The sequence below is a fragment of the Ambystoma mexicanum genome, chromosome 7p (assembly GCF_040938575.1).
Source record: "Ambystoma mexicanum isolate Mex_15411 chromosome 7p, UKY_AmexF1_1, whole genome shotgun sequence".
NCBI classification, from domain to species: domain Eukaryota; kingdom Metazoa; phylum Chordata; class Amphibia; order Caudata; family Ambystomatidae; genus Ambystoma; species Ambystoma mexicanum.
In genome coordinates this window covers 242,099,489-242,115,085 of record NC_090939.1, presented here as the reverse complement: position 1 = coordinate 242,115,085, position 15,597 = coordinate 242,099,489, and positions in this window count along the sequence as shown.

The following is a 15,597-nucleotide window of genomic DNA, read 5'->3' as shown; positions in this document are numbered from 1 at the left end:
GTCTTTAACTTCATTTGATGTTAAATGGTTGTTTACAGTATATGTTGAGGAAATTGAGTGGTCAGTAGGACATTTTTAGGCACATAGAACCAGTCGAATTGTTCAAAATTATAGTAGGACTAAATAAACATTACCAGAGGGTTCAGGTTCTCGAGAAAAATATTTTAAAGACATTTAGTGCAAATATTTGAACAGTACAACTGGTCACAAATGGAACACTGATGTTCAGGAGTACTTTGGGGTTCTACCAGGGGATTTTCTGGGATCTTTAGTGGCAAATCGTGTACTCCTAAGCATACAAGATCAACAATACTGCCCCACAGTCATTGATTACTCTATTGTGGATTGTTTCTGCTTCAGGAATGTTATTAAATTATGCATTTCTATTTGAACAAAGAGTGAACATTATCCGTTTGAGTTCCTTTTCCAATGGCCATCGTAGGCATCACAAAGAAGATATCCGACAGCCAGAGGGGCTGGCGATGCCTAGGTTCGACAAGGAGGCACTGTAAAGAATTACTAAATCACAAGAAAATAAGATTTTCTCTTAAAACTGTTAAACAGTTCAGAGGCCACAAATGAAAGTATCAGTTTGAGTCATTGGTTGAAACTATCAGGGACAGAGCTATTGACAAACAGTATCCCCAAGTTGAGGAGGTCCAGGTTATAGAAAGGGGTGACTCACCCATGGTTCGATGCAGAATGTAGAACCCTGAAAAGAAAATGCAACCACTATTTGAGGAGTGGTGTGTACATGGCTGGTCAGATTTATAGTTTTCAAAATGGCATGTAAAAATTGCTGAAAGACCGAAACAAATGTGTTGAGAAACTATGGGAGCTTTTACAAAGGATTCCAAATTGTTATATATTTAATTCAGTTCTCGAGACAGGCATTATGCCATCTCCTTGGACAAGTAGTCCTTGGACCACCAGACCCCAAGGTTATATGCCAATGTCCACAGTGGCCATTGCTAGTAAGATATTCTCCAAATGTTTGGTGCTCAGACTGGAGGAGTGGACTCAAAGTAACAATATCTTGAAGGCCTCCAATATGGGTTTCGGGAGAGCGCTTAGTACAGTGGACCACTGCTTCATCATGATGGAGAAATCCGGTAAGGTTAGGGAGATTATTTTGGGCTTTTTTAAGATTTAGAGAAAATATTTGATTGATAGAAACATAGTGTGGCATAATTTACATTTTATTGGGGTCCCTAATGTTTTATTAAATCTTATCCACCTGTGATATGCAGACATCGCAGTATCTATCCGATCTACAAGAAAGGGGAATTGTTCATTGTTTTTCCCGACCAATAAAGGTGAAAAGCAAGGATGTCTGTCGGCCCCAATTCATTCCTTTCAGATGTTAATTCTTGTACTTCTCTTAAGAAAAGTTAATCCACCCTCCCTGAAGGGTACATTTTATAGCATGCTTTTGTATGCCGAAGACACTGCTAAACACAAATGACTATTTTGGGATCTATAGTTTGGAATTAAATACGATAAAAACAAAGATGATGGTGCTCGGAAAAAGGGTGAAACCTCATAGCTAGTTTTTAAATGATTGTAGGGGGCAGCCTCATTTTTATTTGAGCCTACTCTTCTCAAAGAGCGGTGCTTGGGTCAACCATTTTCAGAAGACAGCTGAAACGGCATCATTAAGGATTAAAGGGCTTTCTATATTTATATTTCAAGTTTGGGGTATTCTGGTTGGACAAGTGCCTGGAGGTATACAAGGCAAAGGTCTGTTCCATGATTTTGATGGCAGCGAAATCTATGGTGGTTCAAACCGTCATGTCTTGGAGGGGTTGCCAAATAAATTCCTGTGCCAAATAGCAAGTCTCCCTGCAGATACACCTGGTATCGCATTCTGTTAAGAATAGAACCCACTGCAACCGTCGTGACGATTGGGCTTTTGCTGACTTTAGGTATTGAAGGTTTCGGTGATCTGTGATTACTGTGATGGTATCTCTGGCACCTAATAGATACTGCCGCCAGGCTTTGAAGGCTGATTTTATTGCCAACAATTCTTTGTCTGTAATTGCATAGTTAAGTTCTGGTGGTGAGAATTTACGTGACCAAAAGGCCACGGGGTGTAATTGGCCTGTCTCTGGATCTCTTTGAAAGAGAACCGCTCCCATAGCTATGCTGGAAGCATCGGTTTCCACTACATAGGGGAGATCAGGGCGAGGATGCCGTAAAATTGGCGTGGAGGTGAATCTTTTCTTGAGTTCTTGAAAGGCCTGTTCTGCCTCTTCAGTCCATTGGAATTTTTTGTTGTTTTTTCTCAGTAACAATGTGATTGGGTGGACTATCCGTGAGAAATCTGGAATAAATCAGCGATAAAGCCGAGCATGCTTTGGGTTCCTTAATGTGAAGAAGGTGACGGCCAATTATTATTTTTTTTAATTCTTTTTATTATTTTCAACACAAGAAAACAGCAAATATACAGATTATATTTGTAATAAAGCGAGTTAACAGCGAGAGTGTAACACATTGACCTTACAGTTGATGGTAAGTCCTTCGAAGGGGGGAGGAGGGGTAGGCGTGCTGTGCCATGTGTCGGTGCAGGGCGTGTCCAGAGTCTACTCAGTTCCTGATTTTATACCTGTTCCTCCCACTTCCCCCATATCTAGAGGAACTTCCGGGGGCACCCCCTTGCCATGTAGATACGTATTTCTAGGGAGGCGCACCTGTCCATTTCATTGGACCATCGGTCGATACTTATTCTGTCCGCAGAGCCCCAGGTGTGTACCATTAATCTCTTTCCCAGCCCCAATGCCACACTTAGAAATGCCCTTTCGTATTTGGTGAGTTCCGTTTCTACCGCTATTCCCAGTAGGATGAATTTGGGGTCGTGCGGGATTGGGACTTCCAGCACTCTGGAGAGGCGCGACAGGCAAGCTGGCCAAAATTCTTGCAATACCCCACATTCCCAGACCATATGGTAAAAGGTGCCCTCTGCCCTCTTGCAGCGAAGGCAGGTTGCATCATCGCCCCCCCCCCCCCCCCATCTGGATGTTTGTGTTCTGGCGTAGTACGATCTGTGCAGGATCCTGAGTTGTATCAGTCTGATTTTTGCGTCTATTCCAATCTTGCGTGGGGACATCAGTGCCTCCACCCATTCTTCTGTTTCCAATGCCCCAAGGTCTTGCTCCCATTTCCCTCGGAGGTGTGTAAGTTCCCCAGAGCCGAAGGAGTTAATCAACTGGTAGAGGGTGGACGTGACCTTGGAGGAGATTTGGTGTGGAAGGGTGTTTGTGTCTAGGGGGGAGCATGCGGGTATGTCGGTAAGGTCCTGGAATTGGGTATTGATGGCGTGTGTGAGTTGGAGATATCTGAAGTGGTCCATAGGCCTTAGTCCATGCGTTGCATTCAGGGTGTCAAAGTCTCTCAGTTGGCCCTCGTGGATTATGTCCGCCAGTGTGGATATCCCTTTCCTCTCCCAGGTGTCAAAGTGGCCCATTTGCAGGATTTAGGGAAGGTGTGCATTGTGCCACAGGGGCTGGATCAGGGTTGGTTTATTCTCCCAACCAATGTGTTTGTGTATCTCCCTCCAGATTCGACGAGTGTGCAGTGGTCTCCGGGGAACCCCCTTCAAGTTTCCTTTGTTGTCGTATAGTATTTGTAGGGGAGGTGGAAGGCCGGTGTCTACTGTTTCGATCCGGATATGTGGGAGTGTTGGATCCCCGTGTAGCCAGTCATTTACCACACCTGTTTGTGTGGCCCAGTAGTATATACGGATGTCAGACAATCCTATGCCTCCCTCCCACACCGATCGACGAAGTGTTTTGAGGGCAATGCAGGCTTGTTTCCCTCCCCATAACACCGTACGTAGGGACTTGTCAATGTCATTGAATGTGGCAGCCGGGATTGGGAGTGGGGCGTTTTGGAGGACATATAGAAATTGCGGGAGTGTCAACATTTTAAATAGTGCAGCCCTACCCAACAGTGAGAGAGGGAGGGTTTGCCAGTGAGAAACATCTTTTTCAAATCTCTCCATTATTGGGCGTAGATTCAGTTTGAGGAAGTCATCTGGTGTGGTGGTTATCTGTATACCCAGGTAGGTAAAACTTAGTATCGAGACAGAGTACGTGCAGGGGTCTGGGATCGCTTCTTCTCCCCCTTGAACTGGAAAATATATTGTTTTCTGTGTATTTACCTGGAGGCCCATGAAGTGTTGGTACTCCTCCAGGGTCCTGGTTACCGTCGGGCAGGAGATTACTGGTTTGCTCAGGTAGATCAAGAGATCATCTGCGTATAGTGAAACACGCTCCTCACCTCCCGTGGGCCAGGCGAACCCCGTCCATCTTGTGTCTGTGCATAGTCTGATTGCTAGGGGCCCGATGGCGAGAAGGAATAATAGAGGCGAGAAGGGGCAGCCCTGCTTGGTCCCGCGACCCAGCAGGAATGTCCTTGATGATTTCCCATTGACCCGCACTGATGCTACGGGGAGGGTGTATAGGAGTTTTATCCACGACATATAGTAGTGCCCAAATCTCATGCGTTGCATTATGTCCCATAGGGCCTCCCATCCTACCGAGTCGAAGGTCAACCGCAAGGAGGCCGAGCGGTTCCGAGATCTCTGCTGCTCTATCTAAGGCCACCCGGACCCTGCAGAGATTCATTCTTGTGGATTTGTTAGGCATAAAGCCACGTTTGTCCAGGTGGACCAGAGATTTGATCACCCTAAGCAGCCTGTTGGCCAGGACTCTAGCCAGTATTTTGGCTTCCCCATTAATTAGTGATATTGGCCTGTACGAGGCACAGTGTTCTGGGGGTTTCCCTGCTTTGGGGATGACCACGATACTGGTTTTCCTGAGGTCTGGGGGGAGATAGCTCTGCTCTCTGCTGCGGAGGAACATGTTATGCATGTGTTTCGTTGTGTTTGCACCTAATCGCTTCCAGATTTCTACCGGGAAGAGGTTGGGGCCTGGGGTCTTCCCCGATTGTAGCTGTGATAGTGCTTCCCCAATTTCCTCTTCCGTAATCTCAGCGTCTAGTTGTTCTATTTGTGGTCTCGAGAGTTGTGGGATCACGATTTGTTCAAAGAAGCGTGGAGCGCTTGGTGTGGGGTCCTCGGCTGGTGGAGAGTATAGTTGTTCGTAATAGTCGGCGAAGGCCTCTGTGATCTCGGAATCGCCCGTTAGAGTTTCCCCTTCTTGGGTTTGAATGGCCCGTACTTGGGTCTTGTCGACCTTATCCCCCCTTTCATATATCTGGCTTCGGGTTTGCCATTGGGCAGTTCGGGCATTGTCCAGGGCCCTGTCCTTTAGGATTGTCTGAGCTGTTGTTTGGGCATCCTGTGCCTCTTGGGTTCCTTCTTCCAGCAGTTGCTCCTCTCGTCGGGTTACTTGGGTCTCTGCTTCTATGATTGCCTCGTTGTGCCGTTTTCTGTGTGCAGATACCAGGGAGATCGCCTCCCCTCGCAGAACAGCTTTGTATGCTTCCCACCACATGGTTGGACAGGTGGTCTCCTCTACGTTTAGGTTGAAGTATTCTGATGTTTTATCCGTGAGACCTTTCATTATTTCCGGTATTCCCAGGTAGTAGGCACTGAGATGCCAGATGGGATCCTGCTTCTGTTGTTTCCCCTTGAGTTTGATCAGTAGGGGGAGTGATCCGAGATCCTTCTTGCCAGGAATTCTGTTAGTCGATGGATCATGTTCTTTGGGGTGAAGATGTAGTCCAGTCTGGAGAGGGTTCTGTGCGCGTTGGAATAGAACGAGTAACCCTTCTCTGACGTGTGGATTGTCCTCCATGTGTCCAATAGTCCCATTGCGTCCGCAAAGGTGGACAGCTTGGTCGGGGCATCTGCGGTCCTGTTGCCTCTGTGTGTTCTGTCCTGTCCAATGTCCATGACCTCATTGAAGTCTCCTCCGATTGCCCACGCGTTCGCCTGTTCCTTCAGCATGATGGGTTAGAGCTTGGTGAGGAGTTCCGCCGTAAGCGTGAGAGGTGCGTACACTGCGATGAGGCCCCAACTCTCGCCGCCCACCTCTCCATGCACCATCACAAACCTGCCCCGAGGGTCTGCTATCACTTTATTGGTCTTAAATGGGACCCACTTGTGTAGGAGGATCATGACTCCTCTGGAGCCTCTTGAGAACCTTGCCATGCATGTGTGTGGGTAGTTGGATTTCCTGAAGAAGCCACTGGTAGTACCCATGAGGTGGATTTCAGTGATAAATATAATGTCCAGGGAATGCCTGTTGAGATATTGAAGCACCAATTTCCGTTTTATACTTGACCCCATACCGTTCACGTTCCAAGTCAATAGGGAGATCTGTCTTGTTTTGGTTACGCCTGAGTGTGTCCTCCCGTGTGATGGTGCCGAAGGATGTACTGCGACTTCCATGTCTTTGTCATTTGCGGTGTGTTGTTCTGTTCCGGGCTATGGTGCCCCGTTGTGGTCCCTCTTGCTGTTACGTTATGATGTGCTTTGCGTACAAACCTTAAAACATTGAACAATAAACTTGAGGTCGGCTCCGTTTGAGTATGAGTGGACATGCTTGGGTCCCTAGGTGTGGTATGGCTGGTTCCTAGGTTGTATACGAATTGTTTGTTTTACAACTGTTCAAATTACAATTGACCTTTTCACAATTGACCGAATTGTGAAGGTCAATTGTAACATATATGTGGGGGGAAACCCCCCACAACCCCCCACCCAACGCCAAACCCCCCAAAACCCCTATATATACCAAACCTATATATATATATATATATATATATATATATATATATATATACAGTCAATTGTGAAAAGGTCAATTGTGACCCTTTAAATTCGGTCAATTGTTAATTCGAACAATTGTAAATGAACAATTTGGGTAATACCGTTTCCTATACTTCTGCAGCAAGGATATTTCCAGTATGGCATGTCACAGATCACTGGTATGTTTACTGTCCATGAGCCTTTTCCTTTAGTGACTGAAATTCCCAAACTCCCCCCACCCTGCACTTCCCCCCAACTTGAAGTACCTGTCGCCCCAACCAACCGAACCATAACCTAAATACTGTAGGTGGTCAGGAGGACCAAGTGTCCCAACTCGTGCAGCCTGTAGCCTCTCTTCTTTGGGTCCCTCTCCGCCCGGCTTCAAAGTTGCTCCTTGATTCCTGTGGGCTTTGTTTTGTTTGTCTGGGTTCTCAAGTTGGCCCGCTTACGGCCGGTGTCGCATGCGTCTCGTCCGTCCCTTGTGGTGATGTCGACTGCTCGGGTGGGTAGCGGGTGCCTTTGTCGCTTCCTCGGGGTGTGTCTTTTCTTGGGCTGGTGGGGTGTGGGTCCGAGAGAACCTGTGTTTCGAGACAGTCCCAGGTTTCCCAGGGGTTGTGGAACACCTGGACTACCCCTTTGTGGTAAACTTTGAAGGTTGCCGGGAAGAATAATGCGTATTTGATATTCAGGGACGCCAGTTTCTTCTTAACAGAGTCATACGATTTCCGTGACTTCTGGACTTCCCTCGTGTAGTCGGGGAAGAAGCCGATCTGGTTACCATTGTAAGTTATAGGGCCCCTTGCCCTCGCCATCTGGAGGAGTGTGTCTCGGTCTCTCTAGTTCATAAGTTTGGCGATCACTGTGCGCAGGGGGGGGGGGCCCGGGAAGCGGTCTGCCTGTCGGGACCCTATGCACTCTTTCAATTGAGAAGAACTTTGAGAGTTTCTTCGGGGCCATCAGATCTGTTAGCCAGTCTTCCAGGAAGAGTTCCATGGAGGGTCCCTCTTCTTTCTCGGGCAGGCCGAGAATGCGGAGGTTGTTGCGGCGGGATCTTCCCTCACTGTCCTTGGCTCTGTGTTCCAGGAGGGTGATTTTCTTTTCCACTTGTTCCAGTTGGTTCCCCAGGTTCTTAACCGTCTCCTCTGATTCAGATATCCTTTGTTCTGCTTCTCCTAGCCTGGAGGTTAAGTTCCTCAGATCCTGTCTCAGGAATTACACAGAGGTCAGGCCATCGATTTTTGCCTCCACTGAGGTCCGGGAGTTGTTTATCAGTGCCATAATGTCCGTGAGTGACAATGCCAGGTCCGTGTCACCACCCCTGGCCTCCTCCGACCCCTCATTTGCCGGTCCGGGGAGCCTTGCTGGTGTGCAAGTTGTGTATTTGTCCATCTTATTCTGCGTTGTTCCTCTGCGGGGCAGGTCTTTGCCCATGATTATTGCCTTCATTGTTTCCTTCACCAGGTCGTCCCCTGGGATTGTAAGTCTTTATTTCGCAGATCTTTCCTGAGGTGCGGTCTCCTTCCTTCAGTTGCGTCGGGGGGGGATTTCCTGCGTGGGTTATTCACCTTTGCCATGGTTTGGTATGTAGGTGTATCCGCCGATGGGTTATTAGCAATGCTGGGGGGTTTATAATGTCCTGGGTCCCTAGTTGGGGGTGGTTTCGGGGCAGGTTCCTTTATTGGCCCCGGGTCTGCGTTGTGTGTGTCGCAGGTTCTGTGCCAGTCTCTCCTGGATGCCATCCACGTGGTCCCCAAGATGGCCGGTGTCCCTGTGTGTTTTGTCCGCCTTTATAGTTGCCCGCCGGTGTACAAGGTCCCCAGGCTTGTTCCCCAGGGGGATTTCCCACCCTGTCAATTGGCGGGGGCCTTCCTTCACCCCGTCACTTGTTGGGGCTCCAGCAGTCTTATTGGCCCCATTTGGGTGCTCAAAAGTGCAGGTTTATGGCTCTCCCGCAGTGCTGATTGTTGGGTATGGCCCCAGGATCACCGTGGGGGGATCCCAACCGCCAGTGGGGGGTGGGCCTGGGGTTTTATCGAGGATAGGTCCCCCACCGCTTCCCACGGGGATGGGGGGGCAGAGGTGCAGGGGGGAAAGATGGATAAAGCTGCCTGCAGTTGTGGCTGGTGGGAGGAATGGGGGCAGGACAAGAACGAGAAGTCCTGCGGTGTCTCGGGCCTAGCCTCACCGCCTACAGGCGCGGACGTATCTGTGGGGCCCCCCTCAACCCAAACGCCCAGCCGCTCGCACACAGCGCACACGGCCGGCGTTGGGGAGGGAGGGCCCCTCTCGCAGTGGATATGTGCTGGTGGTCGTTGAGGCGGGGGGGAGAAGAAGACAGAGGCCACTCTGCTCGCTTAGCCGCAGGGCCCAACATTGCCTGAGTGGTGGGTGTTGCCCCCCCAAGCCGATCACCCCGTCGCTCGCTCACAGCGCACACGGCGGGCATCGGGGAGGGGGGCCTCCCACACAGTAGTTATGAAGTGGTGGGCGCTGAGGAGGGAGAGAGATGGGGGACCGCTCCAATTACCCGGCCGGAGCCCCACTTATATCAGTTGCGGGAGTGGGCACCCCTTGACCCGGACGCCCCGACACTCGCTCACATCGCACACGGCGGGCGCTGGGGAGGGAGGCCCTCTTATGCTGCCTTGTGCTGGGTGCTGCAGGGCCGCAGTTCTCGGGCGCTGCGGGTTCCTCGGTCACTACTTGGACCCGGCGGCCATTTTCTGGAGCTTGATTCCGTTGCGGCCTCCCTTGATTGTGTTGAGGGCGCAGGGGGCCTCAAAACGACCCGATTTTTGCTGGGTTTTCACGCGTTCCCCTACCAAATTATCCTATTTTGGGTCAAGTGCACCTCAGGGTTCTGCCAGGATTTTACAGGATTCGGGCGGCCCGGACCGAGCAACGAAAAGCTAGACCAACATCAGGCACCCCCTGGTGGTCCTCCCCCTGACGGCCAATTAAAGATGGCATCTGCTTTGTGTAAATCCATCTTGACTCACTTTGGCGAGAGAACAAAATCGAGGACCTCAACTCCCGTGACATGGAAGGAGCATTTCTCGAGTTTAGCGTACAGTTTGTGCTGGTGAAGTTTTGCAAGGACTGAGCGAACATCTTCCACATGATCTCTTTCAGAGGGGGAATACACCAGGATGTTGTCAATATAGACCAGGGCACAGACATCGATTCATTCCCGTAATACATCATTCATGAAGTATTGGAACGCTGCAGGAGCGTTGCACAGCCCGAAAGGCATTACCTGATATTCGTACAGGCCATACTTGGTGCGAAACGCGGTTTCCATTAATTCCCTTTCTTAACACGTACAAGGTGGTATGCTCCTCTGAGGTCTAGTTTGGTGTAGTTTCGTGCATCCTTGACATGGTCCAACAGTTCCGGGATAAGGGGCAAAGGGTAGCGTTTTTTTACTGTGATTTGATTAAGTGCGCAGTAATCGATGCAAGTCCTCACATCTCCTTCCTTCTTGGGTACGAAGAATTAGGGAGATGCTGCCGGTGACTTTGACGTGCGGATAAACCCATTAGCCAGGTATTGATCCAGATAGGGCTTCAAGTGGAGATTTTCGGTTTCCGTAAGTGCATAAATTTGATCACAAGGAACCTGTGCGCCAGGTATCAGGTCAATCTGACAGTCATAGGGCCTATGTAGCGGTAATGTGTTAGCCTGTTCATTCTGAAAAACATCTTGATAATCTTGATATTCTTTTGGTAAGGTGTCCATTGGTTCCGTGATCCCCAATGCTATTCCTTGAGCAGATTTCAGGTTTGGCTGTGGTATAGATTTCGGGTAGCAAGCATGGGCGCATTCGTCGGAAAAGGTCAGTCTCTTTGCACGCCAGTCTATGTGGGGATTGTGAGTTACTAACCATGCCATCCCTAAGATCAACCGGAACTGAGGAGCTTTGATGAGGTCAAACGTGATTGCTTCTTGATGTCCATCCTGACATAGAAGAGTTAATTCTGTTGTGCATTGGGTTACTGGTCCCGAAGCAATTTCTGTACCGTCAAAAGTAGTTACCTTTTCAGTTGTTGGTTTTGTGCATAAGGGAAGTCCCATTTCTGTTGCCAGATCTCGATCTATGTAATTACCAACTGCTCCGCTGTCTATATATTCCTCTATGGCATGCATCCATGACAGTCGTTGGTGATTGATCAAGGTTACTGGTAGGGCAAAATGTGAGGTCTGTGACTCATCCTTTTTGCTCGACAAGCGGACCTCTACGCTTGCCGGGCCTGGTAGTTTTCCGATTCCTTTCCATCATCTTTTTTCTCTGTAGCGCCTACCACCTTCCTTAGAGGTTTCACTGGGCATTCTTTGAGGTAGTGACCCGATTTACTGCAGTATAAGCATAACTGTAGCTGTCCCCTCTTGTCTCTTTCACCCTTGGTTAAAGGGGGTCATACTCCTCCAATCTGCACGGGTTTTGTGGTATTTTCTGATGGACTTTGAACATTATCTTTTGAACGTACGTACATGGTACGATTTTCAAATGTACTTCAGTCTGTTCTTCAATCCTGTAATCTGTGGTCCAACTGAACTACCAGGTTGATAAACTCTGCACAGTCTTTAGGTAGGTCTACCACTTGAGCAAGGACATCCTTCAGGTCTCCTCGTAGGCCCCGATGAAACAACCTGGTTCTTTTATCTTCTGGCCACCCCGCTTCTACAACCAGTCTATTAAAGGTGGCAATATAAGTCAGCAAATTTTGATTCCCTTGGCGGAGGGACAGGAGTTTGTTATCAAGAGCTTGTCCATGCAAGTGTCGAGCAAGTAACTTTTCCATCTCCTGTTGAAAACCCCTGAAGTTCTGCAGTAATGGGTCATCCCGGCTCACTAAAGGTACCGACCAGTCTGCGGCACTTCCACTCAAATATGATAACACGAAGGCCACCCTCGCCTGGTCGTTTGGGAAAGTCCCAGACCTACAAAGAAAATGGAGGCGGCACTGGTTCATGAATGTTGCGTACCTTCTTGGGTCTCCATTTAACCGTTCTGGTGGTGCCAGGGGTACTGCTCCCGGCAACGTTATCTGTACTGGATTGACTGATGATGGTGTAGCAACGGATGGTGCGAATCTGGGCAATGGAGCCTGCCCCGCCTGTGTTTGTAGTAGCTGTTTGCTTAGTTCATCAGTACAGTCTTTTGTGACTATTAACTCTCGTCTTAAGGCATTGGTTTCCTGCCGGGCTGCGTTTACCTCGGCGCGTAATTGTCCCAAAAGCTGGGCTAACTGATCAGTTTCAGATGTCTCCATGACGCCCAGGTGGATAAGGTTTAAAGGCTTCGAGTTCTGTTACGCTCACCTGATATCCCCAGGGGCGTCTGGAAGGCTCTGAGATCTGAAACCCTGGGTGCGTAGTTGCTCAGTGCTGAATAATGAATCTGCAATTACAGAAGGGAGGATTTGTGATAACTGTCTCTAATGGGTGAATCTCCCACCTCCTGCTGACCGATTCCCTTCCCACTGGGTTCTTTTCTCGCCTTAGTTATTTGTAGGGTGAGCTATCCGTCCTGCGTTTCTTGTGCAGGGGTGCTTGATGTTTGTTGGCGAGCTGCCCGAGTTGCTTCACTGGTGCAGTTCGCCTTCCTTGGGCCCAGGCCTGCTGTGACCCCGAATCTGCTGGTAGGCAGGTAGGTTTGTTAATTGTTAGTCTTTGTTCTGTTTATGGTGGGAATTTGTTAATGTCTTTATCTCCTTCTTTTCAGGTGCGAAGGTCTTGATGCTGGCGTGCCGGATGGAGAGGTAAGCGCTAACCTGTCTTTTCTTCTTCTTCTCCTCACAGGCCACTGTGGTGCTGCGAGTGGATGAGAGCTCGATAAAAAACAGGCCTCCGGAATCCGTTAAGGTAAGTACAGCGCTGTGCGGTTGTTTAATATTGAAAGCGAATCTGAATATGTCTCTTTTACTTTGCAGATGTTGCTGTGGTGCTCCAGATGGAAGCGTGGCGTAGCGCGATTGAATTCAGGTAAGACTGATGGAATTCGATGTTTTGGAAGCAATGTTTTGGAAGCGCGCGTTCTAATATTGTTTTTCCCTTTCTCGTTATTGTAGGTCGCAATGTTCGAACAGCAGCTGTGGAAGCGGTTTGCCAGAAGTCCTTAAGCTAGTACTCACAGGTGTGTGATGTTTCTTCTTCTCTCGGTTTCCACAGATTGCAGCCCAGTTGAGATGCTGAGTGCTGGATGGTGTTTTCTCAGATAAGACACAATAATCTAGTTCTTGTTCTTGCAGGATTACAAGAAGATGCTGAAGGCCAGGAGCTGGACGCAGTGAGCGTCACGCTGCGGGTTGCAGAATAACTCGAAGCATGTTCTGCAGTCAGGGTGTGGGTTATATAGCCCAGGTAAAGTAGTACCAGGGAAAGTAGTTCCAGGCCTGCCACACCCAAGACACTAGACTGCATGGCTTTGTTTTTAGAACTAGACTGTTTGGGTGCTTTCATATTGGATTTAAAGGCCCATGTACATAAATGGGACCTTGTTTAAATAGCCCTTCCTTACTACATATGAGCCTGGTGCCAAAGGTGCCAGGACTGGCCCCAGGAGCCCTTTTACAGTGGTTTTAAGGCCCTCCGTGTTCTGGTGGGAGCCTGCTTGTGGCACAACTTGTGCCCCCTCACAGTGGTCATTACACTCCCCTGGTAGATATAAATACTTGTGGTACAGGGGATTGTAGGGCACTGTCCATTTGGATAGGGGGTGGGATAAAACCACATTTTGCACATGAAGTCCACTTAAAATAGATCTTAAAGCAAGAGCTTGACCGATGGGGAACGAGGCAGATGCCCAAAATAAACCTAGGCTGCCCTCTTTAGCTTTATATACAGACTTACGTACACATATAAAGTGGCATCGAGAAATCTGTATATAAGATCCCAATAATGCAGGATACTGATGCAAATCGCACATTTAAATTAACCCACCCACTCAATAAATTATGGTGTGTAGGAGGAAGCACAAAGTGTACCTGCAAAGTAGGAGTCAATGAAAATTTGGTTCATTTCCAGTTAATTTGTCGTTTCTCTGTTTGGCGTAAGCGTGGACATAAATGGCAACTATGTTTTATATAATTAATTATAATGATCATGGTTTTATATATAGCTTATTTGAATATGTTAAAACTGCTTTTTTTAGTTTGCGCTTGTTCTATGAGAAGTTTATGAAATATGATACATGTTTTTAAATGTTGCTAATTTAATGGCGAAATACAATTACATAAATATTGATTGAGTAATACAAGTCATTACAGGGTAGGCTTTAAAGATCGCTTCATTGGGGCTTTGGAGGTTGCCTCCTAAGAATTATTTTTGCCTGTAATGGTAAATAGTGGATTGTAAAGCTCCCGGGGCCTTTTACATTGTGAAGAAGTGGTTAGGAATAAAAATAATACTTTTCTGAAGGATTAGGAGCCTCTTTTCTCCGCCCAAAGGGATTTTACACAAGACTTAGGGGTAAACATTGGTCAAAACATTGAGCATTTGATGACCACTTCATAGAGGGGTGTGGTGGTGTTAACAAAGTATTTTGATTAAAGAATTGGCTTGTTAATTTAAATTAATTCAAAATAAATTACTTGGATTTGAATATAAGGCAAATTAATTATGTGGCATGCATTTACCTTATCTGACGATTAGCCACATGCGAGATGGGCAGAGTATCAAACAATCATTTTTTTTTCTCACCAGGACACTATGTAATAATACAATTAGGTGACACTAACATTAATTTTTCTGATACATATAATGCATGGTGGCATCAAACACAAACCTCACTTGTACAACAAGCAGTACATGCTAAATATTTAATAAAGAAAAGTTGGATATGCATGCCACTTATTTGTCCAACATGCTCCTACTAGCTGTACAAAGGAATAGAATATGACAATTGTCTCCAGGACACAAACATGGTTTAATTATTTTACTAATGTATTTGTCAGCTTGGTGAAGTGCCTGAAGAGGACATGATTTTAACAATGATACTGCTATGATAAGTAAGGACGTTTACTGAAAAATAGTTTGCATTCTGGCAACAAACACAAATCTTGCATGTATAAAACCAGCCTGAATCACAAGAGGCTTATTGGCCAACATTCTTGCACAGTCTAGGACTATGTCCTGGCTATATTTGCTACTGACGTCTCATCGCTTCATCACCTCCTTCTAGGTCTCCACGCCATGGCCTAGAGCAACTGGCAAGCAACAATTTATGGTGCAGCGAGCAACATGTTGCTCCCGAGCTACACGTTGGGGATCACTGGTCTACAGGAAGATGACCAGTCATAAGCAGCAAAGGCGAGGCTCCTAAAGCTTTTCGGCAAGAACATCGCTGTGATCAAAGCTCAACTCCTCATTATAGCAGCAATGACGCCAGAAGGTTACCAATCAGGTCTGAGACCCCACTTACCCACATGTTAGCTCCATCCCATCAACCACCAGGACATCTGGTTCTTGGGGTTTGTTCCCAGGCCAGGTTTGTGTGCATAGGTTGTATCGGTGTAGTTCCCAGTTTCCCAACAATACATAAAGGTCATCCCATTACTCAAGGGATGTAATCCAGAACCATGTCCTCACCGAGAGTGCCAGATGAGTGTGCTTTTGAGCAACAACTCCTATGTTGTGAAGCTGAAATGAAGGGTTGCATCACATAGGCTTCTTATACTGCTCGCCATCTCATTTCCATAATCCTGTGATTTTGCCAATTGTTTTCTTCCCACCACCTTTTCTGAAATTCCTGGTCTGGCTGTTTAAACTGGGTAGTCATAGGGAAGATGACGTGTTTGGATTTCCCACAATACAAGCATAACTCATACATCTTATACTAACTTTCATCCTTACTGATTCGTCCAAGTACTACCCTAATTTGCATG